Below are 12,987 nucleotides of genomic sequence, written 5' to 3'. Positions count from 1 at the left end.
CCCCCCCCCAATATATTGTCTATAGCAGCCAATCAAATTCTTAAGTTCATTCATTAACACTGCACTGAAAGCATTAAAGGCTCAATCTGATTTCCTACTAGGGGTAACAAGAACAGGGATTCAGGCGTCTGGACTTTCACAAGGCGAGCTTCAAAGCAAAAGTTGTTCCATGCTAAACATTCTGAAATAAAATTGTGCTCATTCACACTGCCCAAATTTCCACGCATTGAGCTGCATTTAGCAATGTAAGTGAAATGAATAGACAGTCAACAATACAAAGTTTTTCAATTAGTCCTGTTCCAACAAAGCGAATCATGAGAAAAAAAAACAATGCAGCACAATATATTTTCAGCCTCAGTAGTGCTTATAATTAAAGTGCACATAGATCTGTTTTCCATGTACTACATAAGCCTATACGCCTCTGTAAAATGCTATGAGATTAGGGTTTGATGCAATCATTCCTTCCTGATGTGAATGTCACATACTGCTTTAGGGCAGCAACTAAAAACGCAGAATTTTTTATTGCCGCAGAATTAGAATGGCTGCTCCCATCAGAGCCTAATCACACAGGAGTTTTACTTTTTCACCAAGTTCCTTTAGGGCCATTCACACCGGCTGCATTCTTCAAAGCAGGCCAAATGCAAAAGGCAAGGTAAATCACAGTGTTCTAATTCGCCAAGTTCACACCAACATGATGTGTTGGGGTGTGCTGGTTGAATAAAAAACATGGGGAGACATGTGACTAAGGAGCATGGAGCCGGCTTCCCGACCAATAAGGGAGCCGGGTAGTGTGTAATGACCCGCCCCTTGGCTTCCTGTTTGGCCCGAAAGCTGGCTCCATGCTCCCTTGTCACCTGGCTTTCCTGCTAATCGTGAAGCCAGGTGGCGAGTCATTAGACGACGCCGGGCTTCCTTAATTGGACTTCCGGTAGTCAGTATTGGCGAGTCCTGGAAAAAAATATCTGTACTCTATACCGAAAAAACTATACCAGTGCATCCCTACTCCTAACCACACCTGAAATAAACCTAACAGGTACCCAATTTGGGGCAGTTTCACACCACATGTGAACCAAACGCTAGGCAAGGCAATTTGCTTAGTTTCAAATAGGCTCAGTTCACACTACCGCGTTCCAGTGGTGTGTGCTGAAAAAAAAAGTACTGCGTGAGTGACTTTCCAGCGCAGCAGGCCGCGATGCAGTACAATCCCATCGCTCTGCGCTGTGCTCATAGAACTGAAAGTGTCACTGACAATTCAATACATATCTAACTAAAAAAAGTTGCATCGGGGTCAGTGCGGTGCCTGGCATGCACACCAGAAGCCGTCCGTTGTAGCACAGCTGCTGTTGTGAATTGGCCGTTAGGCATTCCTCAGCCTGTCATGCTTAGCTACTTTCTATACAGATTTCTTTAACATAACTGGTTCTGTCTGCATTTCAAAATATTGACATTTGTTTTTGTTTTTTTCAGTAGTGTTGTTTTTGAAAACTGAAATAAATTATCTAGCAGATACCGGGATGTACCATCAACATAAGCTTTGTGTCATAATAAGTGGGAAGAGAGGAAGACTAAAATGTGTACTAAGTATCTACAGTAAAACTAATCAAGATCAAAACTGGAAAATAGCCATATTTGCTGCCTTTTTAATTGCTAGAAGACAGGCAAATATTTGAACACACTGAGGTACTGTATATGCAATGACCTCATCTGCAGGCCTACAGCTATGCCTGAAGCTCTGTTCTTAAGCATCATCAGCTCAGATCTCACGACCAGATGCCTAGGCATTGGTTTTCTGTAGAACAAGTATGCATTACAGGGTCTTTTGTACAGCATATTGTGGTGTGCTGCATTGAAACACATCTGCAGGTCCATTTCTGGCCCTTCACTATGCTTTAGCATGAGGTGCCCAAACGCAATGCATGTGAATGCTAGAAAATACTACACAGTAATGCACAGCAACATGAAGTGGGACCCAAATCTTCCATTTGATAAAAGGGGCATCATGGATAGGACAGGAAGGTTTAGGTTTTCTTTTTAAGCATGTTCGATAAAGAGGCCATATGAAACCCTAAATACACAGACTGCAATACTAACCCTTCTTCTGCAGGCCTACTTCTGCAGGCCAACTCACAAAAACGAGCATCATAATAAGGATGCACAGATACCAGTGCCGATACTTGGCATTTTCATGATTTTCAGGGTTGCATCTGTGACCGTGACCTTACACTCCACCACTGTCCTGAAATAATTAGTCTATATTGTTTTAGAAAAACTGTCACAAGACAAAAAAAAATGGCAAATATATATCTATATCTCAAATCTTACATTAAAACAGGGATGCACAAATCCCAGGAGCCCCGTTAGCCAATGCTCCTTAAAAATGGCAGCTGCCTCCTAACATTTAAGTTTTTCTTTAGTCTAGTCTTAGTATCTGAGCATCCCGAATCAGAACTACAATATTTCTGAAAAGAAAAGGAACCAACTGATCAATATCCTGGAAAATCTCTACAACCAACTCAAGTTGCACCGTGTCACTTTTACTACCCAATCTCTAGCTATGCACAGGTAGGCTTGCCTCAAGATGACCATTTACTGTAAAGCCAACTTTAGACATGCAAGGCATTCCTAAGTATGTATATGTTTCTACCTTAGCTTGTTACATCAAATGAAGCATTCCGAAAGAAAGGTGCGGTGTCATTCACATTCCACACAGTCACAACAGTCAAAGATCGCCATAGGCAAAACGAAGTTCTCTACTACCCTCGCTGCCTGCCAGGCTGCCCCCACCACCACCACAATTTTATAGAACTCTTTAAAGACACTTACTACATTATTATAGCCGATTACTTTATTATAATATCCAGGGTCACTTACTTTACTCCAAAGCCTACTTCTAAAAGTGGCCATAGCTGTAGAAAGGGCTTTTAAATGCCAAAGTGATTATGGAACTCATTGCCTTATCTCTGTGCACTTAGACCCAATCCTTCCCTTTTCCATGCAGAAGAGATTGCCACTACTGTTCATCACTCGAAACTGTAGTGATAATTATGGACAGTCCAAGGGCAGGCAGAAGTCCTATCGCGTTTGGGTAGTGTAAGCACATCACGCAAACTACAAGGTTAAAAAGGACCACAAATCACCAATTAAAATATGCTTTTGGTCGTACAACTTCTCTTATTCATTGCAAATGTGGCAAAAATACTAACATTAAAAACAAATGAGTCCTTTAATTCAGGGGTGAAGAAATATCAAAAATTCTGAAGCTCATAAGCGCAATCTAGGCATTTTTGTATTTCATATTTTTTCTAATAAGTGTTATAGCAAATCCACACCACTTCCTATACAAGGCATGCAATCTGTTATTTACGTTTTATGGATAATGCACTTTTAAATACAGTACAATTGTAAGGGACACCCTTCTGCTACCGAAGACTACTAGTGACTAATGATGAGCCTGGGAATGGTGCAAAACCAGTTTGTACAAGTAGGCCCAAGCCTGCTCAAAATTGTGACTACCCCTCCCAACTCAAATCAGCTGTGGAGATTCACATAACCCGCATCTATAGGTCACAAAGGGGCCAGGAATGCCCCGCTACAAAGGCCACCATTAACTTAGCTGGGAGAGGAGAGTAGTGGTCACAGATTTTAGCAGGTTTTAGGTTAACTGGGTTCGCACCAACCCAGGGCCACCTCTACTGGCGACCCCCATTACAGCCATCTAGAGTCATGTTTCTCAAACACTTTTGCGTCCTGACCCAAATGTGGGTCGCAACCCCGTGTTCAGTGGGTCGCTACATGCCGTGCACTTTTCTTGGCGAGAGGCTCCTTAGCCTCCCCCTGAAGCAACACTGTCAGTTCTCACGCTGAGCAACCATTCAAAATATGCTGCCTGATGCGTAGTGTCAGCTTGAAGTGGGTTGGGCTAGGGCTATGGCCGCAAGGGAGCTCCATTCATGTGTGGATTTCTTACAGCTCCCTCGCGTGTCCTGTAGATGTGCCTGGAGCGGAGTGATGTCAGATTCTGGTTCCAGGAACCTCAGTGTGAGCTGTAAAAGTAGATTCACATATGGATGGAGCTCCGTCACAACACAGCTTGAGGATCCACTCCCGTTCTCATATGGTAGGGAGACTGAGTGGAATTTAAAAAAAAAATTATAATAATTTTGTTTTTGGAGTGTGTATGAGAATGTCTGAGTGTGTGAGATTGTGTCTGCGCGTCAGTGTTTTTGAGCGCCCATTCACACTAGTACAACGCGATCAACACATTGTACCACGCAATCGCACCTACCGCACATTTGTGGAAGGTGCAGTGAATTGCCATTCATTTAAATGACATGCCAAACGCATCTCCCTCCCACAGCTCCATTGCCTGCATCGTAATGAACGGTACCATAATGCCATGTGTTCCATTGCAGTGAAACTTTGGTCACAACTTAATGACCGAGGACAAATGTGGGTCCTGGAGTTACACAGGTTGAGAACCACAGATCTAGAGGGTAGTACAGCTATACGAGATGCGGGCCAATAATGATCTTCCCTGGCCCTACCACCCAAAGAAAACCTGACTAGTATGAGGAGAGGGATGGATTCTGGGGTAAAATTCAGCAACAGGAGGTGCTGGAGCTTGTAAAGCCAGAAGGAGGACTCGGAAGGATTTGTGTTCTGGACCAGTCCTCATAAGAGATGTTCAACTGGTGACCCCGAGTGGAGATACTTTACAATTCAGACATTTATCAGAACCGGACCAAGTCTGTGACACATGCTGGGCATTATATAGTTACCTGTCCTGTACCTTCCCATCTGACAGCAGAAGTGATCCAGAACTGTCTTTCTTTGGGGCTGTGAGATGTCATGTGACCAAATGCCTAGAGATGCAAAGAAGGCTGATGCTGGAGGATGGGTATCTACCCATCAACAGAACCAGGAGGCCTTTTTTTTGCCCTTCAAACCAAAGGTTTTCTAGTCCTCCTACAAAAAAGCTTCCAAGTGAACAAAATAGAGTCAGATATTAAGGCAGAAGATCTCAATGAGTACCCAAGACATAAACCAGGGACTGAGAGTGCCCACCCGTCTGCACCTATAAATAAAAGACTTCACTGGATAGACCTTTTAGCATATAAAAACAGTTTTAGGGCTCATTCACACTAGAATTAACATCATTCATTTTCCAGCATGGATAACATTTATGCACAAACCCCCCACCCAAACTTTAAAAATAGGACATGTTGTTACTAGGGATGTGTGTGGCTTGGTGCAAATCGAGTTCAACCAAACCCAAGCAAAACTGTGTCACACATTCCCCTCCCGATCCAATCAGCTGCGGCCAGCTACATGCAACAAAGAGGTGTGGAATGCCCCTGCCGCAGCTGATTGGGCCAGGAGGGAGAGGCGTCACTGACAGTTTTGTGCAAGCTGAGGCTCCAAACCTGCACACGGTAATGAGCTGTAAAAAAAAATCCGCCATGTTCAATTTTAGGTGTGTTGTGTTGCATTTTGCCATTTACCAAAATTCTATCAAAAGCTCAATGCAGCACAACAACATGTCTAAAATGTTCATCAACAGCACACACAGTTTTTTTTTTGTGAGTAGAGTTGAGGATTTTGAGGCAGAAACACATTTCATAGACAACCTCTGGGGGGGGGGAGAGATATATCAACGGCTACACTGCCCAACCTACTTTGTACACATTTTCCCAGCACATGTGATATACCTTGAGGTACATTTGTCACAGTAAATGTACAACATCAGAACTCACTTCAAGGGCAGCGTTAGCTCAACTGCTGATAATAACATTCACTAGATGTGTGTGTCCTGACTGGTTTCCTGTTACTGGCAGAAAGCAGACATTTGGAGTTTATTAATCTTCAACTGGCAATACAGCTGCATCTGAAAAGTTCTGACAAACACCAGGAACATGTAAAACAAAATCATGTGTCCTCCATATCAGGATCACAGACAAAGGGAGCTTTGGGCAAAGTTTCCAGCGTGATTCCCAGCTCAGCCCAGTTCATTGTGCCGATTGTTTAATAAATGGAAAAAAAAAAAAGTGTCTGATCAGCAAGGAAGACACATAAATAAATATTACTTTGGGGAAAAGAAAAAACACAAAAAAATGTGATCTTCTGACTACACCCCACACCCTATCCACAGAGAAGCCAAAACTGTATGACTTGACACCATGTAACATTCTTCAGATACACTAGTTACAACTTGTACAGAATTATACACCGAAACAGAGAAAAGGCTCAGAGAATGTACAAAGCCTGGTAACCCATAGCAAGCAGAGTTCTTCCCACTGGAACAGTTTGCTGACAGTGCATCTAGAAATGGAATGCAGGGTTAGAAACCGTGTCATGCGTTTGCTGAGGTCTGTATCCACATTTCAGAGATTCACTCTGTCTACCTGTCCATTGTCACTGGGACTGAAAGTCAAGGAGTGCAAAAGTTTGAGTTGTAACCAGAACAGGAAAGTCTTCCTATGTGGGCGCATGCTCCGGTGACAACTAAGCGGTAAATTTACCCGAATTTGGAGAGTTAAGTTGGGTATACTCACATATTTTCTTCGTTCAACCTATCAGCTGAACAAAGAAAATTTAACAGATTCCCCCTCAACGCTTACGAGCATGGACGGAGGAATCTCCCGCTGTTTTTATTGTAATCTGTCAATCCCCAAACGGAGCTTGCAAATGATTGGCTGCAAGCACCATTCAGCCAAGAACTCTACCTGCTCCTTTGATCTGCCGGTCAAAGGATACCGGTCAGAAGAGTGCCGACAGCAGCAACCACTGTGCGCATTTTAGCCGGGTCTTCAGGAACTGGCTGAAATTCGTACCATGTCTAGCTGACTTTAGACATGGCTTCCTGTTGTGTCAGCAGGGTAGGAAGTAGTTGGAAATATCTTTAATAGGACACCAACAGAAGCCATGGTCATACTTATATACACACACAAACTTTTTGATCGATTAAAATTATTTTGATCACTAATGAAAACACTCACCTCTCCGCCGTCTTCTGGGAGTCCCGTCAGCGATCCAGCGACGTCACGGACATCAACGTCACCGGACTCCTCCCTCCTTCACCAAGTGGCTTCGTCGGCTAACGAAGGGAAGGGGGGATGAGTCCGGTGACGTTGATATCCGTGACGCCAATGTCTGTGACGTCACCGGACTCCTCCCCCCTTCGTTAGCCGACAGAGCCACTTGTGAGGTCCGGTGAGTTTGCCCAAGAAACTTTCTACCCAAGCGCCAGCCGCGGCAGTGGCCTATAAACATACAGCACAGCAATGAAGTAATAAAATGAACTAGGATCACACTAATCCAGCACGTTATTATTCCGAGTTGCCCCACTCCCCCAGCAGCGGCCATATTGAGTGGGGCACGTGAGATTAATACCGTGCTGGATTAGTGTGATCCTAGTTCATTTTATTACTTCATTGCTGTGCTATATGTGTATAGGCCAATGTAGTTGGATCTGTATGTGCGTTATAATTAATCGATTAAAAAAAAATTCGATCTCTCATTTTGGTTTTTTTTTTGGTTTTTTAATTTCAGGGCTGGACAAATCTCAGGACCCAGTGCGCCTTAAAAATGACACCTGGTGCCAAACATTTGAGGTTCTCTCTAGTTGTTGTCATATCTTTAGGATAGAACATTTTAGACTACTTGCTAGAGGAGAGAGAGCACTTTACACTCGCATACTACTCTTTACACCACTTTATGGGGTCTTGCACCATGTAATCGATCAATTAGCACAGAAAATGTGATGTTTGGCTAACTTAATTTATTAAAAATGCTATCAGGGTTGATTAGATTTCTTTTTAGAAATGTGCAAAGGCTGACAAAGGGATCTTAAGTATCCCAAAAGCTTGCATCCTTAATAATTGAAGTTAGCCAATAAAATTGTATCAGTTAAACCACAAACTTCCTGCGCTGCTTTATAGAATAAGAATATTACCAGGTGAAGGTAGGGCAAGACCTCTACTTGTATAAAAATGTGTCCCAACCACCAGAAAACAAATCAGATACAAGTCAGCATATATTTAATGTCCTGTGATCAATGGTCCTAGGTAATATCAATAATTCCACAAGGACCCAATCACTAAGCAGTGGTGAAACATGCAAGAATATAAACTAGGATCAGTTTACTGCAGAAGCTCCTGATTGGTTGCTACAGGATACAGCACATCATCCCCACTCACTGCATGCAAACCATGGGGGAGTAGTAGTGTACACAGCATACAGCACATCATTCCCCACTCCCTGCATGCAAACCATGGAGGAGGAGTAGTAGTGTATCACAGAAATACATAGTGCTTCACACAACTCCTAGAACTTCCTCATGGCAAGGCACACACAGGCAGTTATCAAGGTTAATTGATTGCAGGCAGGTAGGATCGCTGCCAAATGGAAGCAGCAGCAGCATCCCAGAGGATGGGGCAGCCAGTCATGACTAGTCATGCAGGCTGATCTATAGGAACCATGCAGGAATCACATAAAAGAGTGTGACTTACAGAAAGTTTGTCCTCCCAGCGCAGCCTGTAGAAGGTGTCCAGAGCCAGCCAGCCAGCACCTCTCCACGATCACCTTCCTTCCCCACCGCCAGCACAGCCCCAGACAGACACAGCAGCACTCCAGAGCCCCGCCCTCTGCTCCTCCAACACTGGCTGCGGACACCGTGCTATCTGAGCCAAGCCGCCTCACTCATTGGTCCTGGGTGTTGTCCATCCGCCGTCAGGCTGCTGCTGATTGGGTAGGAAGCTGTAGACACCCATGGTGGAGGCTGCGCTTGTCGTGTGTCCGCACATTTGTGAGGAGTGTGCGCGCTGCGGGTTGTGAGAGCCTTTCATCGCCGGCATCGCCCATGGCATATTGTGGGGTCGCCGTGCTTGGTGGCCGCTTGTTAAAGTTTATATAAAGTCAAAACTTTTTCTTTTTAGGTAGCGTGCTGACATGCATTGTCATAACCATTTTGTTGTGTATACCCAGGGCCAGCATTAGGAATAGTGGTGCCCCATATAGCCTACCTGGCAGCCCCCCTTCCCGTTTACATATACGTGCATGCCCTATGCACTCCTGTTCATTCAAATCAGATGGTGGGGACGGCAGGAATGGTTTTAAACTTTTTTATTTTTGTACTTTTTATTACTTCACAATCCCATTCGGAACAGCATTTGAAGGTGACAGGTTTTCTTTATGGTGACATCAGGGGTATATTAGGCTCCTGATGTCTCCCCTGCCCTCCAATACAGACCATTCAGCACAGGACTCATGGTGTGTTGAATACAGGCTAGTACAAGTGATAAGGGTGGCTGGTCAACCTGCTGGGTCCCCATGCTGTGGTCATTGGGGCCTGGTACGGGAGGGCTGTCTATACCCCCCTGTCATGGGCCCTGTCTATACCCCAGTCATTGCAAGGTTGTTTTTCAGTGCTGTGATAGTTTGAATGACAATTACCGGGTCATGCCACACTGAGTGAAGACTGCTGGTTCACAGGCACACTGGCCCATCAACCAGTTCGCCATTCATAAACGTACAGCAGCAGGTAAGGGGTTAAAGAAGAACTCCAGGTAACATTTTTCTTAACCTTTACAGCGGGGCTACTACTGCACTGCAAGGATTAATTGCTTGCTTTGGTCTAGGTGAAGGCGTATAATAAGTCGCCACCCGGCTTCACGATTAGCAGGGGAGCCAGCTCCATGCTCCCTCGTCACCAGGTGATAAGGTGAGGAAGCATGAAGCCGGCATTCTGGCCTATCGGGGGTGGGTAATGACCCATCGTCTGGCTTCCTAATTGGCCAGCTTCCCGACCAATCAGAAAGCTAGGCGGCAAATTACACGCTGTCCAGCTTCCTGATTGGCCGCCTCCATGCTCCCTTTGTCACCAATTGACGAGGGTGCATTAAGCCAGCTACCAGGCCAATCAGGAAGCCGTGGGCGAGTCATTACCTGCCCCCCCGGCTTCCTGATTGGCCGGGAAGCCAGCTCCATATTCCCTGGTGACAAGGGAGCATGGAGCCGGCTTCAAGGCCAATCAGGCAACATGTAATGACTTGCTGCCCGGCTTCCTGATACCGGTAGTTCTGGTATTGGGGCGAATACTCGGTTTCGTCACCGATACTAGTATTGGTCCATCCCTAATGAAAAGTGTAGGGTTCATTTGGGAGCACATTTGTAATACTAGCTGAAGGTTGTTGGTCTTGGAGAATAGTAAGAACAAACAAACAAAAAAGATGATTATTGCAAATGGGGAAACATTGGGGGGAAATGTAAAATAAATAGTAAACAAGAAGGAATGATTAAAAAGGAAATGAGATTTCCTCTAAATAAAGGACAACAAGACCACTTCCTTTCAGAATGGTTGAAAACAATACTGGGAGAAATATAAATAAATACGTATTTTATAAATATTGGTATACAATAACTAAAAAGTTACATAACAATATTTCAATAAGAAGTTGAGGTATGCAGATGAAAAAGTGCATCATTCTCCTAAGGCCCCATTCACACTTGGCAATTTGCAAATCGCGCGTTTGTGGCACGACTTGCATTTTGCGCGATTTGTCGCGCGATATCGCGCAAATGCTTATGCTGGAGAAATCCAGCATAAAAATAACTCACCAATGCAGAATCAGTGAATGCAAACTGTGCTCCAGTCTGCTAGGGGTGAGCTTCAGGTTCTAGGAAACCATGAATTCATTCTGAACCCAATCTGTTTGCAGTTCAGCATATTTGAGGTAAGATCGAGCAAATTGCCCAAATGAGGCTCACAAAGCATTATTGCTCAACTAGTGACTGAGCCGCACAGTAGACTTTTACATTTCATTTAGTTCCAAAATGCAAATTTGGAGAAAATTGTGTGTATTCGGTTGCATCCAAATGTCCGAATTAAAATGAATCCAAATGTTCTTTTAAAGGAGAGCTATGGGATTAGGGCTTTTTCCCATAGTTCTCCTAAGGGTAACGGGAGGACACAAACTTGCATCATCCCGTCACCCAAAGCTCAGTATACCGCGAGCTACAGCGGTATACCGAGACGCCGCAGCTGAAACGGATCCCGACAATTATGTCGGGATCCGCCCAGCTGCATGAGTGACAGCTGGCTCTGCCTATCTAGGGGCAGTGCCAGCAGTACCTGCCCTCTCCCAGGTCCGTTCCGCCAGTCAGCGCTGGAGGAGCGGGGAGGGAGGAATCCCGTCCCTCCCCTGTCACGGCTCTGCAGTTACAGGATCGTGAAGTGAACGAACGCCGGTATGTGTTCGCTCACTTCCCGATCTACTAAGCCGACGTGTGACAGTTTCATTGTTACAAGTCGGCTAGAACTATGAGGATGAGTGAAAATCACTTACCTCATAGTTCTCCTTTAATGAACTTTGTGATCATCCAAATTTTGTTCAAAATAAAATTGACTGTTTTAGAAAACCCCGTCCAAAGCTAAAACAAAATTCCGAAAGATCCGAATAACGAAACAAAATAGCGTTCGGAGCTGAAACCAAAAAAATAAAAATCTGAAACAAATTGGTTTTTTTTGCTGGTTACATGTCTACCGCACAGCATCATTGGATGTTATAACGCTCCATAACAACCTTCCAGATAGCAAGGATAACTTGCCACAAACTTGTGTCAGGGTTAAATTGTAATTCTTGTTAACTTGCCACACACATTCCTGGCAAGTTGTAGACTTGCAGAACACTTGCAGCACAAGTTCTATTTGACACTTTTTGAATTTGTAGCAAATTTGTTTGGCAAGTCTACAGCAAGAGTCCTTCAGGTCTTAGCAGGAGCTCTGCAAGTGTACAGCACTTTTGCAAAGCACGATGATCTGGAGACTTGCAATGCAGACTCGCTGTAATTGTGCAACAAAATTGTGAAGCTTGGCAAGTCTGCAATAGTTTAGCAAGTCATTTTCAAAACTCAATTGCTTGCTATCTTTGCTATGGGGCTGTCAGCATTAGCAACAGCAAGGTTGGTTGCTAAGAAGTTGGCATCTTTACTTGTTATGGTGCGCCTGCCTGTATCCTAGCAACCAATGACGCTGTGTCCCAGCCACTGGTGTCCTAGCAACTAATGGCACTATGTTGGTCGCACAGCATCAATGGTTGCTAGGACACAGGCAGCCCCGGGTTCAGTTCTCTTGGACGCTTACTGAACCTGGATTTCTGGGTTCAATGAATGACCAAGCAAACCGAACCCAGGCCAGTTCATTCATCGCTACTTTCTGTATATATTAGTGGCCAGGGGGGGTCAAAACTTGCACAGAGTAACAGTGCTGTTTAGTCTTCTCATTCTAAGCGTTCTGCGCCTCTTTTTTATGTGTAGCTGTGGGAAGGGAAATGTCCCAGCCGCAGGTGATTGGGATGGGTGTGTGTCATTGACAATTTTGTGCAAGCTTGGGCAAACTCAGTTAACACCAAGCCCATGCACATCTCTATTCGGAAGCTATTGGTATTTTAGTGATTGAAAAAAGTGATCCATTATGAACATGCTAGTGGCCTAACCATCTCTGCTTTTAATAATTTCTAAGTCATAAATTCAGTACAAGCATGAGGCAAGCTGGCTCATAGTGAAGTCAGAATTCCTAATATCCATACTTGTTCTAGCTCAGTGCCTTAGAAAGTGTTGAAGCCATCGGATCAGCATGACAGGCAGACAGCTAACATTTTCAGAAGAGGCCAGCAGTGGCAGCCTAAACATTCAGTCAATACAGATATGTGGGTTAAATTGCAAACAGCTTGGTGTTAATCTTGACTGAAATTATTTTAGAATAGTAAAATTTGTCATCTGATCATGGAGAGAAGCATGGACAGTCAAGTAGAGAGTCTGAAGTATTCATTGACCAGAACAGATCCGTGTGTCTGCTCATGGCGTCAGGATTGTGTTGGGTGTGCCTAATTATAGACAATAAAATAAAGAAACATCTATGTTTAACTAATTAGAGGTTGTGCAAAAGACTAGAATGAGCAGAGCATCCTCAGGGACCCCACATAGACAGCT

At 44.3% G+C, this 12,987-nt stretch overlaps 1 protein-coding gene across 2 annotated transcripts in view; it reads right to left on the bottom strand.

Annotated features, from left to right (window-relative positions):
* Nucleotides 1-8,620, bottom strand: part of PLS3 (plastin 3) — a 90,477-nt gene extending 81,857 nt beyond the window's left edge. Inside the window, exon 1 of one of the 2 annotated variants that reach the window (XM_018556708.1) lies at nucleotides 8,508-8,620. The gene's annotated coding sequence lies outside the window, so the exon portion shown is untranslated. The remainder of the gene's footprint in view (nucleotides 1-8,507) is intronic. The other variant, XM_018556709.1, reaches the window with a different exon arrangement.
* Between the last annotated feature and the right edge of the window lie 4,367 nt (nucleotides 8,621-12,987).

This window comes from Nanorana parkeri, unplaced genomic scaffold (assembly GCF_000935625.1).
Source record: "Nanorana parkeri isolate BGI_ZX_2015 unplaced genomic scaffold, ASM93562v1 scaffold248, whole genome shotgun sequence".
NCBI lineage: Eukaryota > Metazoa > Chordata > Amphibia > Anura > Dicroglossidae > Nanorana > Nanorana parkeri.
Note: the sequence above shows the minus strand (reverse complement) of the source record. Positions and strands in the feature narration are given on the sequence as shown.